Below are 18,218 nucleotides of genomic sequence, written 5' to 3'. Positions count from 1 at the left end.
TCCGTTGAGGCATTGATGCCATCCAACCACTTCATCCTCTATCGTCCCCTTCTCTTCTTGCCTTCAATCTTTCTCAGCAGCACTGTCTTTTCCAATGAGTTGACTCTTTGCATCCAGTGGCCAAAGTATTGGAGCTTCAGGTTCACCATCAGTCCTTCCAATGAATATTCAGAGATGATTTCCTTTAGGATTGACTGATTTGATCTCCCTGCTGTCCAAGGGAATCTTAAGACTCTTCTCCAACACCACAGTTCAAAAGCATCAATTCTTCAGCGTTCAGCCTTTTTTATGGTACAACTCTCACATCCATACATGACTATTGGAAAAAATCATAGCTTTGATTATACAGGCTTTTGTTGGCAAACTGATGTCTCTGCTTCCTAATATGCTGTCTCTGCTTGTCATAGCTTCCCCCACCCTGCCAAGGAGCAAGTGTCATTTAATGTCATAAATGTAGTCACTATCCGCAGTGATTTTGGAGCCCAAGAAAATAAAGTCTGTCACTGTTTCCATGTTTTCCCCATTTATTTGCCATGAAGCGATGGGACTAGATGTCATGATCTTCGCTTTTTGAGTGTTGAGTTTTAAGCCAGCTTTTTCACTCTCCTCTTTCACTTTCATCTCTTGAGTTCCTCTTCATTTTCAGGCATTAAATTGGTATCATCTGTATATCTGAGGTTGCTGATATTTCTCCTGGAAAATTTGAATCCAGCTTGTGAGTCATCCAGCCTGGCATTTTGCATGATGTAAGGAGCCTGGCAGTCTACCATTCATGGGGTTTCAAAGAGTCAGACATGACTGAGCAACTAAGCATAAACACACACTCTGCATATAAGTTAAATAAACAGGGTGACAACATACAGTCTTAACCTACTCTTTTCCCAATCTGGAACCAGTCCATTGTTGTATGTCTGGTTCTAACTGTTTCTTCTTGACCTGCATACAGATTTCTTAGGAGTCAGGTAAGGTGGTCTGGTATTACCATCTCTAAGAATTTTCCACAGTTTGTTGTGATACACACAGTCAAAGCTTCAGCATAGGCAATGAAGCAGCAGATTTTTGTTTGGAATTCTCTTGCTTTCTCAATGATCCAACGGATGTTGACAATTTGATCTCTAATTCCTCTGGCTTTTCTAAATCCAGCTTGAACATCTGGAAGTTCTTGGTTCACATACTGCCAAAGCCTAGCTTGAAGGATTTTAAGCACAATCTCACTGTCATGTGAAATGAATGAAACTGTACAGGTTTGAACATTTTTTGGCATTTTCTTCCTTTGGGGTTGGAATGAAAACTGACCTTTTCAAGTCCTGTGGCCACTGCTGAGTTTTCCAAATTTGCTGGCATATTGAGTGTAGCATTTTAACAGCCTCATCTTTTAGGAACTGAAATAGCTCAGCTGGAATTCCATCATCTACACTCGCTTTGTTTGTAGTAATCCTTCCTAAGGCCCACTTAACTTCACATTCCAGGATGTCTGGCTCTAGGTGAGTGACCATACCACTATGGTTATCTGGGTCATGAAGACCTTTATTGTACAGTTCTTCTGTGTATTTTTGCCACCTCTTCTAGCAATTCTAGTAAAAAGTATGCTTTTACTAGAATATATTTATGTATAATAGCAAACTTTTTACATTGTTTCATCTAAAATATTTTTCATTTTCAATTTCTCATGAGCGTAGGTTAGTCAAAGGAGAATCTGTTTTCCAGCTATGTCCTAGTAGACAAGATTTTGCTAAGGTATCATTTTATCACCATTCCTTGACATGTAGAAGAAGCTCTGGTTTTCTCATCAATTTAATTTCATCTCACAAACTTATAATGAGAACCTCTCTATGCAGTTAATTTACTAGGACTGAAAGAAAACCAAATTAAATACATCACCTCCAGCCGCAAGGAAACTCTGAACATAATAGCAAACACAGCGTGTAAACATAATTAGGCTACAATGCCATCCATTAAATACTGAAAACATTGTTACTGAGTAAAATAATGACACAAAAATGGAGTTATCAATGGCACATTGACGAAATAGGAATGAAATCACAAAGGAAAAGCTCAAATTGAGACATTAAAAATGAGTAAAATTTTGCCAAGTGAGAGAAGAGGAAAATTACATTCCAGGAAAAGCTAGAGGATGAGAGAAAGGATGAATGTCAAGTAACTTGAAGACATAATACATTTTACAGAGTAGTGAACAATGATATGAGAAAAAAAACAGTAAGGTTGGCAAGGGTCATACCTCACAAGGTATTAACCATACAAAACAATTTAGAAAGAAGTTTTTCCAGTAGTGGTTCCCAAACCTGGCTGCTCATCAAAACTGTTACATATATATAGATTGCTGAGTCTAATCTCCAAACTTACTGAATCAGAATCACATTGGGGTAAACAGTTTGAACAAGTTTCCAGGTAACTATGATATAAATTATATCAGGCTTCAGATAAGAAGAACCTTAAACAGATGTAGCATCTTGAGAGAGGCGGTCCTAAGATGGCGGAGGAATAGAATGGGGAGACCACTTTCTCCCCCACAAATTCATTGAAAGAATATTTAAACGCCGAGTAAGTTCCACAAAACAACTTCTGAATGCTGACAGAGGACGTCAGGCACCCAGTAAGGCAGCTCATGGTCTGTGAAAGGAGGTAGGACAAAATATAAAAGATAAAAAGAGAGACAAAAGAGGTAGGGATGGAGATCCATCCCGGGAAGGGAGTCTTAAAAAAGAGAGAAGTTTCCAAACACCAGGAAACACTCTCTCTGGTGGGTCTGTGGTAAGCCTTGGAATCTCAGAGGGCAAAATAACCGGAAGGAAAAATAAATAAATAAATAAAACCCACAGATTATGTGCCTAACAACAACTCCCAGTGGAGCAGCAGCCCAGACACGCTCATCCCCCACTAGCAAGCGGGGGCTCCACAGGGAGAGGTGGGCTGCATTGCTTTGGGTAAGGACTGGGCCTGAATGTCCCGAGGACAACCTGAGGGAACTAGCTTGAGACAGCAAACCAGACTGTGGGATAGCTACTCTGTGAAAAGCCTTAACCTAAGACACTGCCAGGCCTGCTCACAGAACAAAGGACTGAACAGAGCTAGCCAGCTGCGGACCAGCCCATCCCAACTGGAGAGGAGCAGGCAAGGACAGCCATAGCCAGAAGGGCACAATCACGGCCCCAGAGAGACATCCTATACCAAACTGCAAGCAAACCTCGTTGCTAACCAAGACTTCTTGGGATTCTGGACAATCAACACCTGCCTGGAGGGTTGCAGCCAGAGATCAGCTCCCCAGGGGAGACAAATGGCACACTTGGGAGGCTGCGCCCATTGTACACCCAGAAAAACGAGTGGCTGGGACGGGGGAGGGGAAAAGTTGCAGCCCCCGACCACGCTAGCCAAAAACATGATCACCTGAGCTGCTAGGACCTGGGAAGGGCACAAAACCCAGGCTCAACTAAGTCTGCGCCTTTGTGGAGTATCCAAGAACATGAACCTGAGTGGCTTAGACCTGGGAAGTACAGGCAACCCAAGGGGCCCACCTTAGCCAGTTCCCAGCAGAGCAACCTAGAGCCTGAGCAGTGTAGACTGGGAAAGCACACACGCTGTGAGCAGGGGCAAACCTAGTGTGGCTGAATCACTGTGAGCACATGCCAGTGATGATTGTTTGCAGTGTTCCTCCCTCCCCACAGCACAACTGAACAAGTGAGACTAAAAAAAGTGACCACCACCACCCACCTTGTGTCAAGGTGGAAATTAGACACTGAAGAGACCAGCAAACAGAAAAAGCTAAAATAAACAGAGGGAACTGCTTTGGAAGTGGACAGGTGCAATAGATTAAAACCGACTGCATAGGAAGAGACCTATAGACCTTGAGAAGTACAAGCCAGACCAAGGAACTATCTGAAAATGAACTGACCCAACACTATCCGCAACAGCTCCAGAGAAATTCCTAGATATATTTTTACTATTACCATTTTTTTAATTTTTAAAACTTTTTTATTATTATTTTTATTATTTTTAAGTCTCCTATTACTCCTTCAATTTTCATTTTTATACCCAACTATTACCTTGCAAAAAAAGAGACCCTATTTTAAAAGCAAACTTCATATATACATATTTTATAATTTTTGTGACTCTGTTATTTTTTCTTTTATTTTTTCTCTTTTTTTTTTTAATATTGTATTTTTGAGAATCTAACCTATATTCTAGACTTTTAATCTTTGCTTTTTTGTATTTGTTATCAAATTTGTATCTTTAAGAACCCAGTCTTCAGTACCCATTTTTACTTGGGAGCGAGATCACTGGCTTCATTGCTCTCTCCCCCTTTTAACTCTCCTTTTTCTCCACCAAGTCACCTCCATCTCCCCACTCCCCTTTTCTTCTCTACTCAACTCTGTGAATCTCTTTGTGTCTTCCGGGCTGTAGAGAACACTTAGGGAACAGATTACTGGCTGGATCAGTCTCTTCCCTTTTGATTCCCCCTTTTTTCCTCCTGGCCAACTCTGTCCCCTTCCTCCCTCTTCTCTGTGTAACTCTGTGAACATCTCTGAGGGATCCAGACTGTGGAGAGAACATAGGGAAGTGATTACTGGCTAGCTTGCTCTCTCTCCTTTTGATTCCCCTCTTCTCCTCCTGATCACCTCTATCTCCCTCCTCCCTCTCCTCTTCTCCATGTAACTCTCTGTACCTCTCCGGGTGTCCCTCACTGTGGAGAAACTTTTCATCATTAACCTACATGTTTTATCATCAGTGCCATATAGATGGAGAAGTCTTGAAGATACAGTAAGAATAAGACTGAAAACCAGAGACAGGAGACTTAAGTCCAAATCCTGAGAACACCAGAGAACTCCTGAATCCAGGAAGCAATAATCGATAGGAGCTCATCAAAAGCCTCCATACCTACACTGAAACCAAGCACCACTCAAGGGCCAACAAGTTCCAGAATAAGACATACCACGCAAATTCTCCAGCAACACAGGAACATAGCCCAGAGCTTCAATATACAGGCTTCCCCAAGGCACATCAAACCCACTGACATCTCAAAACTCATTGCTGGACACTTCATTGCACTCCAGAGAGAAGAAATCCAGCTCAAGACACCAGAACACCGACACAAGCTTCCCCAACCAGGAAACCTTGATAAGCCACTTGTCCAACCCTACCCACAGCGAGGAACCTCCACAATAAAGAGGAAACACAAACTGCCAGAAAACAGAAGGGCCACACCAAACACAGCAATACAAACAAGATTAAAAGGCAGGGAAATACCCAGCAGGTAAAGGAACGGGATAAGTGCCTCCAAACTGAACAAAAGAGGAAGAGAGGGAATCTACCCAATAAAGAATTCCAAATAATGATAATGAAAATGATCGAAAATCTTGAAAACAAATTGGACTTACAGATAAATAACCTGGAGACAAGGATCGAGAAGATGCAAGAAAGGTTTAACAAGGACTTAGAAGAAATAAAAAAGAGTCAAAATATAATTAATAATGCAATAAATTAGATCAAAAACACTCTAGAGGGAACCAACAGTAGAATAATGGAGGCAGAAGATACGATAAGTGAGGTAGAAGTTAGAATGGTAGAAATAAATGAAACAGAGAGGAAAAAAGAAAAAAGAATTAAAAGAAATGAGGACAACCTCAGAGACCTCTGGGACAATGTTAAATGCACCAACATTCACATCATAGGAGTCCCAGAAGAAGAAGACAAAAAGAAAGACCATGAGAAAATACTTGAGGAGATAATAGTTGAAAACTTCCCTAAAATGGGGAAGGAAATAATCACCCAAGTCCAAGAAACCCAGAGAGTCCCAAACAGGATAAACCCAAGGCAAAAACTCCAAGACACGTAGTAATCAAATTAACAAAGAACAAATATTAAAAGCAGAAAGGGAAAAACAACAAATAACACACAAGGGGATTCCCATAAGGATAACAGCTGATCTTTCAATAGAAACTCTTCAGGCCAGAAGGGAATGGCAGGACATACTTAAAGTGATGAAAGAAAATAATCTACAGTCCAGACTACTGTATACTGCAAGGATCTCTTTCAAATATGAAGAAGAAATCAAAAGCTTTACAGACAAGCAAAAGCTGAGAGAATTCAGCACCACCAAAATAGCTCTCCAACAAATGCTAAAGGATCTTCTCTAGACAGGAAACATAGACAGGGTGTACAATCTTGAACCCAAAACAATAAAGTAAATGGCAACGGGATCACACTTATCAACAATTACCTTAAATGTAAATGGGTTGAATGCCCCAACCAAAAGACAAAGACTGGCTGATTGGATACAAAAACAAGACCCCTATATATGTTGTCTGCAAGAGACCCACCTCAAAACAAGGGACACATACAGACTGAAAGTGAAGGGCTGGAAAAAGATATTTCATGCAAATAGAGACCAAAAGAAAGCAGGAGTAGCAATACTCGTATCAGATAAAATGGACTTTAAAACAAAGGTGGTGAAAAGAAACAAAGATGGACACTACATAATGATCAAAGGATCAATCCAAGAAGATATAACAATTATAAATATATATGAACCCAACTTAGGAGCACCGCAATATGTAAGGCAAATGCTAAGAAGTATGAAAGGGGAAATTAACAATAACATAATAATATCAGAGACTTTAATACCCCACTCACACCTGTGGATAGATCAACTAAACAGACAATTAACAAGGAAACACAAACTTTAAATGATACAATAGACCAGTTAGACCTAATTGATATCTATAGGCCATTTCACCCCAAAACAATGAATTTCACCTTTTTCTCAAGTGCACACAGAACCTTCTCAAGAATAGATCATATCCTGGGCCATAAATCTAGTCGTAGTTAAGTCAAAAAAATTGAAATCATTCCAAGCATCTTTTCTGACCACAATGCAGTAAGATTAGATGTCACTTACAGGAGAAAAACTATTCACAATTCCAACATAAGGAGGCTGAACAACACGCTGCTGATTAACCAACAAATCACAGAATAAATCAAAAAAGAAACAAAAATATGCATAGAAATGAATGAAAATGAAAACACAACAACCCAAAACCTATGGGACACTGTAAAATCAGTGCTAAGGGGAAGGTTCATAGCAATACAGGCTCACCTCAAGAAACAAGAAAAAAGTCAAATAAATAACCTAACTCTACACCTAAATCAACTAGAAAAGGAAGAAATGAAGAACCTCAGAGTTAGTAGAAGGAAAGAAATCTTAAAAATTAGGGCAGAAATAAATGCAAAAGAAACAAAAGAAACCATAGCAAAAATCAACAAAGCCAAAAGCTGGTACTTTGAGAAGATAAATAAAATTGACAAGCCATTAGCCAGACTCATCAAGAAACAAAGGGAGAAGAATCAAATCAACAAAATTAGAAACGAAAACAGAGAGATCACAACAGACAACACAGAAATACAAAGGATCATAAGAGACTACTATCAGCAACGACATGCAAATAAAATGGACAACTTGGAAGAAATGGACAAATTCTTAGAAAAGTATAACTTTCCAAAACTGAACCAGGAAGAAATAGAAAATCTTAACAGACACATCATAAGCATGGAAATTGAAACTGTAATCAGAAATCTTCCAGCAAACAAAAGCCCAGGACCAGATGGCTTCACAGCTGAATTCTACCAAAAATTTAGAGAAGACCTAACACCTATCCTACTCAAACTCTTCCAGAAAATTTCAGAGGAAGGAAAACTTCCAAACGCATTCTATGAGGCCACCATCACCCTAAACTCCAAAGCAGACAAAGATGCCACAAAAAAGACAACTACAGGCCAATATCACTGATGAACATAGATGCAAAAATCCTTAACAAAATTCTAGCAAACAAAATCCAACAACATATTTAAAAGATCATACAACATGACCAAGTGGGCTTTATCCCAGGGATGCAAGGATTCTTCAATATCTGCAAAGCAATCAATGTAATACACCACATTAACAAATTGAAAAATAAAAACCATATGATTATTTCAATAGATGAAGAGAAAGCCTTTGAAAAAATTCAACATCTGTTTATGATAAAAACCCTCCAGAAAGCAGGAATAGAAAGAACATACCTCAACATAATAAAAGCTATATATGACAAATCCATAGCAAACATTATCCTAAATGGTGAAAAACTGAAAGCATTTCTGCTAAAATCAGGAACAAGACAAGGGTGCCCACTCTCACCACTACTATTCAACATAGTTTTGGAAGTTTTGCCCACAGCAATCAGAGCAGAAAAAGAAATAAAAGGAATCCAGATTGGAAAAGAAGAAGTAAAACTCTCACTGTTTGCAGATGACATGATCCTCTACATAGAAAACCCTAAAGACTCCACCAGAAAATTACTACAGCTAATCAAAGAATATAGTGAAGTTGCAGAATATAAAATCAACACACAGAAATCCCTTGCATTCCTATACATTAACAATGAGAAAACAGAAAGAGAAATTAAGGAAACAATTCCATTCACCATCACAATGAAAAGAATAAAATACTTAGGAATATATCTACCTAAAGAAGCAAAAGACCTATATATAGAAAACTATAAAACACTGGTGAAAGAAATCAAAGAGGACACAAATAGATGGAGAAATACACCATATTCATGGATCAGAAGAATCAATATAGTGAAAATGAATATACTACCCAAAGCAATCTATAGAATCAATGCAATCCCTATCAAGCTACCAACGGTATTTTTCACAGAACTAGAACAAATAATTTCACAATTTGTATGGAAATACAAAAAACCTCAAATAACCAAAGCAATCTTGAGAAAGAAGAATGGAACTGGAGGAATCAACCTGCCTGACTTCAGGCTCTACTACAAAGCCACAGTCATCAAGACAGTATGGTACTGGCACAAAGACAGAAATATAGATCAATGGAGCAAAATAGAAAGCTCAGAGATAAATCCACACATCTATGGACACCTTATCTTTGACATAGGAGGCAAGAATATACAATGGAGAAAACACAATCTCTTTAACAAGTGGTGCTGGGAAAACTGGTCAACCGCTTGAAAAAGAATGAAACTAGAACAATTTCTAACACCATACACAAAAGTAAACTCAAAATGGATTGAAGATCTAAACGTAAGACCAGAAACTATGAAACTCCTAGAGGAAAACATAGGCAAAACACTCTCCGACATAAACCACAGCAGGATCCTCTATGACCCCCCTCCCAGAATACTGGAAATAAAAGCAAAAAAAAAAACAAATGGGACCTAATTAAACTTAAAAGCTTTTGCACAACAAAGGAAACTATAAGAAAGGTGAAAAGACAGCCTTCAGAATGGGAGAAAATAATAGCAAACGAAGCAACGGACAAAGAATTAATCTCAAAAATATACAAGCAACACCTGCAGCTCAGTTCCATAAAAATAAATGACTCAGTCAAAAAGTTGCCCAAAGAACTAAACAGACATTTCTCCAAAGAAGACATATAGATGACTAACAAACACATGAAAAGATGCTCAACATCACTCAGTATCAGAGAAATACAAATCAAAACCACAATGAGGTACCATTTCATGCCAGTCAGAATGGCTGCTATCTAAAAGACTACAAGCAATAAATGCTGGAGAGGGTGTGGAGAAAAGGGAACCCTCTTACACTGTTGGTGGGAATGCAAACTAGTACAGCCACTATGGAGAACAGTGTGGAGTTTCCTCAAAAAACTGGAAATAGAACTGCCATATGACCCAGCAATTCCACTGCTGGGCATACACACTGAGGAAACCAGAATTGAAAGAGACACGTGTACCCCAATGTTCATAGCAGCATTGTTTATAATAGCCAGGACATGGAAGCAACCTAGATGTCCATCAGCAGACAAATGGATAAGGAAGCTGTGGTACATATACACAATGGAATATTACTCAGCCATTAAAAAGAATGCATTCGAATCAGTTCTAATGAGGTGGATGAAACTGGAGCCTATTATACAGAGTGAAGCAAGCCAGAAAGAAAAACACCAATACAGCATACTAACGCATATATATGGAATTTAGAAAGTTGGTAAAGATAACCCTGTATGTGAGAGCAAAAGAGACTTAGATGTATAGAGCAGTCTTTTGGAGTCTATGGGAGAGGGCGAGGGCGGGATGATATGGGAGAATGGCCTTGAAGCATGTAAATTATCATATGTGAAATGCATAACCAGTCCAGGTTTGATGCATGATACAGGGTGCTCGGGGCTGGTGCACCAGGATGACCCAGAGGGATGGGATGGGGAGGGAGGTTGGAGGGGGTTTCAGTAAGGGGAACACATGTATACTCATGGTGGATTCATGTCAATGTATGGCAAAACCAATACAATATTGTAAAGTAAAAAAATAAATTAAAAAAAAAAAAGATGTAGCATCTTATATAGTAAGTAGTCTCAAGATGGGACAGCTCTATTGTTGAGTAATTTAGTAGCCCGATGATGGCAACAAAGATTCAGATTCAGTTTTTCTGCATTACACGCTGAAGTGTGTCAGCTACTCCACCTCTTGGTTCTGAGATGGGTTCAGTAGCCTTGGGGTTTATATCCTTATACAACAATACCCAGTGAAAGAAATCCTCTTCTTTTCTATCTCTCTTTATGTGGGCAAAGAAAATTTTCACAGAGATGCCCCTGCCAACAGATCAGTTCAGTCACTCAGTTGTTTCTGACTCTTTCCGACCACATGGAATACAGCACACCAGGCTTCCCTGCCCATCACCAACTCCCGGAGCTTGCTCAAACTCATGTCCATAGAGTTGGTGATGCCACCCAACCATCTCATCCTCTGTCATCCTCTGCACCTCTCGCCTTCAATCTTTCCCAGCATCAGGGTCTTTTCAAATGAGTCAGTTCTTCCCATCAGGTGACCAAAGTATTGGAGTTTCAGCTTCAACATCAGTCCTTCCAATGAATATCCAGGGTTGATTTCCTTTAGGATGGACTGATTGGATCTCCTTGCAGTCCAAAGTACTCTCAAGAGTCTTCAACACCACAGTTCAAAAGCATCGATTCTTCAGCACTCAGCTTTCTTTATAGTCCAACTCTCACATCCATACGTGACTACTGGAAAAACCATAGCTTTGACTAGATGGACCTTTGTTGGCAAAGTAATGTCTCTGCTTTTTAATATGCTGTCTAGATTGGACACAGCTTTTCTTTCAAGGAGCAAGTGTCTTTTAATTTCACGGCTGCAGTCACCATCTGCAGTGATTTTGGAGCCCCAAAATTAAAGTCTGTCAGTGTTTTCATTGTTTCCCCATCTATTTGCCATGAAGTGATGGGACTGGATGCCATGATCTTAGTTTTTTGAATATTGAGTTTTAAGCCAATTTTTTCATTCTCCTCTTACAATTTCATCAGGAGGCTCTTCAGTTCTTCTTCACTTTCTGCCATAAGGGTGGTGTCATTTGCGTATCTGAGGTTAATGATATTTCTCACGGCAATCTTGATTCTAGCTTGTGCTTCATCCAGCCCAGCATTTTGCATGATATATTCTGCACTTAAGTTAAATAAGTAGGGTGACAATATACAGCTTTGATGTAATACTTTGCCAATTTGGAAGCAGTCTGTTGTTCCATGTCCAGTTCTAACTATTTCTTCTTGACCTGCATACAGATTTCTCAGGAGGCAGGTAAGGTGGTCTGGTATTCCTGTCTCTAAGAATTTTCCACAGTTTCTTATGATCCACACAGTCAAAGCTTTGGCATAGTCAGTAAAGCAGAAATAGATGTTTTTCTGGAACTCACTTGATTTATCAAAGATCCAATGGATGTTGGCAATTTGATCTCTGGATCCTCTGCCTTTTCTAAATCCAGCTTGAACATCTGGAAGTTCTTGGTCCACGTACTGTTGAAGACTGGCTTGGAAACCTTTGATCATTACTTTGCTAGAGTATGAGATGAGTACAATTTTCCGGTAGTTTGAACATTCTTTGGCATTGCCTTTCTTTGGGATTGGAATGAAACTGACCTTTACTAGTCCTGTGGCCACTGCTGACTTTTCCAGATTTGCTGACATACTGAGTGCAGCACTTTCACAGCATCATCTTTCAGGATTTGAAATAGCTCAACTGGAATTCCATCACCTCCATTAGCTTTGTTCGTCGTGATGCTTCCTAAGACCCACTTGACTTCGCATTCCAGGATGTCTGGCTCTAGGTGAGTGATCATACCATCATGGTTATCTGGGTCATGAAAATCTTTTTTGCATAGGTCTTCTGTGTATTCTTGCCACCTCTCTTTAATATCTTCTGCTTCTGCTAGGTCCATACCATTTCTGTCCTTTATTGTGCCTATCATTACATGAAATGTTCCTTTCGTATCTCTAATTTACTTCCTCATGTTTCATTATCCAAAACGTCCTTATATAGCCCCTCGAAACCAGCCACTGTCAAGGGCAGTGGATTTACCATGACAGCTAACCAATATTCATCTCTTGTTTCTGAGAACAGGCATGGACTTCCATGAAATACCTAAACACATAATATCTGATAAAATAAATGAATAAAATTAGGGTTCTGATATAATAAAAATAGGCCATATTCCTTGTGGGGAATCAACAGTATACACCACAAAGAAGGTCACTGAACTAATACTTTGGAACCATGGCTTAAGCAACATTATTGGTGTAAATTAGATAAACATGACTACATTGGCATTTTGAAAAAAAAAAAAAATCAGTGGGAATTTGGAGAATGATTCAAAGAGAAGTCAGATCCTTTCTAAATTTTTAAATAGAAGATTACTTACAAGAACATTTTAGTAGGCTAATAAAAAAGTTGGTAATATTTTTACCTACAAAAGTAATATTGGTGATGAACAGGCGCTGCATAGGAAAACTATTATTTCAAAGTACAACCAGCAGTACTTATGATCACTGTGAACTTTTGTGGTATTAGGGGGGAAAGAATTGAGCATTTTTACCAGGTTCCTCACTGGCTATATAGTACAAGTATTAACCAAACGATTACAAATATCTTGTAAAGTGAAATTCATTTTAATAAGGGTATAATCGTAAGGTCAAATGCTGTGAGGAGGTCAAGTAACATAAAGATCAAGAAGTGGCTATGAGCAAGTCACTACTGACACTGCAAGAGCCATTTTAATGTAGTAATAAAAGCAGAAATTATAGTCATTGAAATGGACACTGAAAAGTGCAGATGATGAGAGAGATACTGTTTTCAAGTACTTGATCGTGGCGATAAAGGGAGCAATAGGTTGATCATTTGAGCTGGTCAACGCTAAGGAGGGCTGAGTGTGGATGGTAGCTACTTGAAAAGTCAACAAGTAGAGAAAGCTTTAAAATGGAGAGATTAAATAATTCATGGAATAAAAATCTGAGAATATAGATGGGCATATGAATTAAAATGCAAGCAAAGAGATTTTTCTTTTACAACAAAAGTGTTCTTTTTCACAAAAGTTTAATAGAGGAGTTACAGATGGCACACTTATATTGATAGATATATTTGTAGGCTGAAGGACATTAGGGTGATTGGAGATGGTCTTTATGGGGTACAAGAACACATACTGCTAAAGAGAACAGTTTGAATAGGGACCATGAGAAAAAAGATTAAAGTTGGAAAAATAAAGTTCTCCATGGACAATAGGAGAGCAACGTGGCCACAAAATCATGAAGGCTGCTGAGTGGGCCTGTGTTCAGATGAGACTGGAAACCACAGTTTATTAATATTAGAGATAAGTGGATAGATAGGCAGACAGAAAGGAAGGTAGATCTCCATCCTTTTTATGGATGTTCTCAAAAATTTTAGGGAAATCTAAATAATGTAGCAGAGGGTAGTTACTAGATTGAAAATATCCAATTTGGATAAAATGGGAAAGCCAAGAATTGAGAGTATTTTTGAGGGTTAGGGGGGAAATTCATAGCAGAATAAGGAAGAAAATGGTATCTAGAAGGAATTAGAGGCCTAGTTTCTAAAGGTGGTGAGTGTGGGAACAACCTGGAAAACTAGAAGTGGCTGAAGAATAAGTTCAGATGAGCAGGAAAGGGAACAATCAAGAGTGACACAAAGCCTACCTTTATAAGTTACCCTTCTCCCTTTAAAACATGCTTCTCCTCATTCATGTACCAAGTGCTTTGCTAGTCACTGGGACTGATCTGAAAAAATTTCATTGGTTCAGAGAAGCTTTATTTAAAAAAAAAAATTTCTATTGAAGTATAGTAGATTGGCAATATTGTGTTAGTTTTAGGTGTACAGCAAAGTGAATCTGTTATACATACACATATAGTCACTCTTTCTAAGATTCTTTTCCCATATAGGTCACTATGGAGCACTGAGTAGACATCCCTGTGCTATACACTGGGCCCTTATTAGTTATCTCTTTTATATAGAGTAATATATGTATCAAATGCTACTCTTAGACTGTAATGCTCTTTACAGTTGAACATGGCCTTTCAAAGCTATAATTCCAGGCAGTAACTGATGTGGAGATTTCAAGCCTAGTGTAGCAGACACAATCTGGGAAGGAGGCCAGAATACTAGCCCACATTTAGGACCATCTGCTAAGGCATAACTCCCCTCTGTATCCCCTTCCTCCTTAGGAAGGAGAGGAATGGACAGTCTTTGTTCAACAGGCTACTTAATTGAAAGAAATAGTGCTACATGGGAAGAAAATCAAGATTAAGGTTTGACTTTTTGACGAAAGTTAGGAATGTTTAAAAATAACCAAGAAGTCCATATGGTACCATACAGCAGAAAATCTTACCTATAGGTTTGGGAAAATCATGAGGTTAAATTTTGTCGCCGTCAGCAGAGTTATTCCATTTCCAATCTGGGGTCCAGATGCCATACATGGGATGTTATCTGCACATTGTCCAATCTTCTAATGGATTTTACTTGCCTTGGGAGATAATGGTTCTCAAGGAGTCACCCAAGTGGATGCTGTTCTGATTAGAGCTTATTCCTGCACATCCAGATCCATTCATATTTCCCAGGTACACATATTTGTTTGGAATCAATGTGTTTTCATAGTCATCATGCTCTGGTACCTGAAGAAAGATTAATATATTTATAAATGGTCTAAGTGAGCTCTGAACAAGTTGAAATATAAAACATAAAAAGCGAACAACAAAAATGCCACCTAATCTCTACTTTGAAATAATAAATCTGGGCCTAGTGACATGAGCAGTTAGTGCCCTTCTGATCATCAGGGGATGATTTTCCTGCACCTTTAAAAAAAATTTACTTAATGGTATATTGGACATTTGTTACAAAATTGTAGGCATATCTGAATATAATTTAAAATGTGACATTTCATGTTCAAAATTCTGTTGTCAGAGTAGTAACAATTTTTAAATATCCTTTCTTCCTTTCATGCCGAAATTTACCCTGGCTTCATAGATTATAAAAATCATCCAGTTACATAAGAAAGGATATACAAAATCAGAATATCTTCTGTGATGGTGGGTTAAAATGAAAGTGGTTAAATTGTGACATTACAAATCTTTGAGTCAGAAATCCAATGGCAAACTTGAATATTTTGAGCATTACTTTGATTTACAAAATCTCCAGGGAGCTTTTGGTCCATAAATCAAAAGAGATTACCTTGGAGCATTTTCAACTGTGACAAATATAACTTTGTTCCATTCTCTTGAACCTTATTTAAAATACAATGGCACTCATTTTGCTGTATTCAGCAGTCTTAAAGGTCAAAAGATGTTTTTAATTTCTCACTAGGAATATACTGCAAAATTAATGTAAAAATTAATATAAAATATCAAATATATTTGAAAAAATTCATTGACAAATGTATTCAGGATACACTTACAGTGAAAACATCTCTACATATTTCAGGGGAAGGTACATGCAACTCAAACACAAATATTTAGAGTAAGTTATAAGCAATTGCAGGACAAAACTCTCATGTACATGGGACAAATATGATTTTGGCATACGTTCATATGTAAAAACTTTTTCAGGTATTTTAAAGCTGATCAAACCTCAAGAAATCTCTTAAACTAGAGTCCTTTTTATGAGTAGATTTCTTTGACTTTGATTGATTTGCCTAAAGGAAATGTTTTCTCATAACCAGATGTGATTATTATTTATTTTTTTCCATTTAATCAATAAGGTCAGTTAAAATAATCAGTGTAATTTAGTCAAGTAAACCCGGCTGTAATTTCAGTTCATTTTCTGATTAAAAAATTAATAATAATAATTCATTCCTACTTAGAGTGGAGAAATGCTTTTATAAATGCTTGATATAAAAATAAAACATGTACTGCAGTTGAAAGCAAGAAAAGAAATAAGTAAAAATGCATTTCATGAATTCTGAAAAAGATTTTGAAGTCAGAGTTTGGTTTGAGTTCTCACTCTGATACTTACAGATGTGTAATCCTAGGCACAATACTGAATTGTCTAGCCTCAGTTCCCCCACTTATAAAATGAGGACAATGGTAACCACTGTGTAGGATGTTCACAAGGAATCTGGATATGTATCATATGTATAAATTCATCATACCATATCTTACAGTCAATAAGCAAATGAAAGTTATCATTTGAGTATAAACAAGGTAATCACAGATGACACTGAAAATCCACACCTAACAAGTTTTTGCACCCAAATGTTACCACAGTCTGATGATTTAGCCTTTGGATTATGATAATGTTTGCCCTTGAAAGGAAACTTATCTATTGACTATCAATCACCCTGTGTAGTAATTAATCTTGATAATACAAGGAAAGGTAGAGGACTGAAGGGAGGAAGGGATCTATGGTGTGGAGGGTCAGGGCAAGAATCCAGATATTGGGAAAGACAGATGTGCTTCTTCTGGTGGAAATGGGAAGGAGTCCAGAGACTAGCCTGGTGAAGACGGGTGAGGCCGAGGACAAGGAAGAAGAAACAAGGGCAGGTCTGGACTCCGGCAGTCCTTGGAAGACACTGTGCTTATGCCCGCTTGGGGAAAGCAACATCATCCCAACAAGATGGGTGGGGGCCAGAGAGGACCCAGGTGAGAAAAAGACAAGCATGAACCCTCATGTGGCACAGACAAAGCCAGTTTTTCACGCTTCCTTCCTTACCCGGGGTACGTGCTTAGTCATGTCCCACCCTTTGCAACCCCATGGACTATAGCCCGCCAGGCTCCTCTCTCCATGGAATTCTCCAGGCAAGAATACTGGAGAGGGGTGCCATGCCCTCCTCCAGGGGATCTTCCCAACCCAGGGAGTGAACCCACATCTATGTCTCCTGCATTGGTAGGCAGATTCTTTACCATTAGCGCCACCTGGAGGCTTCCCTGGTCACCGACTCCATGGACATGAATTTGAACAAGGTCTGGGACTCGGTGATGGACAGGGAAGCCCTGCGTGCTGCAGTCCATGGGGTCACAAAGAGTCAGACACGACTGAGCAACTGAAGTGAACTAATGTGGGAGACCTGGGTTCCACCACTGGATTGGGAAGATTCCCCTGGAGAGGGGAATGGCTACCCGCTGCAGTATTCTGGCCTGGAGAATTCCATGGGCAGGGAAGTCTGGCGGGCTAGAGTCCATGCGGTTGCAAAGAGTCGGACAGGACTGAGCGACTTTGACTTTCAGCGCGACCTGGGAAGCCCCTCAGAGTCCTCCATCCTCCATAAAAACACACCGGAATTATGTTTCCCTCAGAGAACAGCAAAAGAAAAGAGGAAAACACTGAATTTTTGAATTGATTTTTATTTGCAACAGGAGAATGGCAGAACGTTTACTAAACAGGGATCCAAATTTTCAGGTACTGTCAAAACTTTAGGAAACACATGGCTGGTAAGAGAAGGGGGAGCTAGACTTTAATTCAAAGCTCATCTCCAAACCCTTTGTTCTTAGTCATTACGCAATCTCTCAAGTCAAATTAAAATAAAATCACGTTTCCTACAATGCCCAAACTGGTTAGATATCCAGAAATTTTGCTGGAATTCTTAACAAGAACCCATGAAAACCTCCCCTCCTAAGTAGCCCACTGACTCTGCCAGAACTTCTCACACTCAGATGGAGAGCTTTCAGCAAACAAGTTCAGTCAGGCCCAAGAAACGGTGTGATCACATTAAGCTGTGTCACTGTTTTACCTCTAGCGTCACAACACTGGCCGTTCCCTGCCATTCCAGACCCTTGTGATAAAAGAGAAGAATGGAGTCTAAGGGGTGCATCCGAGCTGGCCCGGGGCTGGATTGCAGCTGCTGGTCCTGGGAAGACGGCCTCTGACGCTTCATCCGGGTCCTTCCCTTACCACCTC

At 39.1% G+C, this 18,218-nt stretch overlaps 1 long non-coding RNA gene across 1 annotated transcript in view; it reads right to left on the bottom strand.

The window, feature by feature from the left end:
- Positions 1-18,218, bottom strand: part of LOC145504872 (uncharacterized) — a 607,798-nt gene that overhangs the window by 199,675 nt on the left and 389,905 nt on the right. Inside the window, exon 5 of the long non-coding RNA XR_014052561.1 lies at positions 14,719-15,001. This is a non-coding gene — a long non-coding RNA (uncharacterized LOC145504872). The remainder of the gene's footprint in view (positions 1-14,718; positions 15,002-18,218) is intronic.

Source organism: Giraffa tippelskirchi, chromosome 5, assembly GCF_054371585.1.
Source record: "Giraffa tippelskirchi isolate mGirTip1 chromosome 5, T2T-mGirTip1v1.2.pri, whole genome shotgun sequence".
In the NCBI taxonomy this organism is placed as follows: domain Eukaryota; kingdom Metazoa; phylum Chordata; class Mammalia; order Artiodactyla; family Giraffidae; genus Giraffa; species Giraffa tippelskirchi.
The sequence above is the reverse complement of the archived record's forward strand: the minus strand, read 5'-3'. Positions and strand labels throughout refer to the sequence as shown.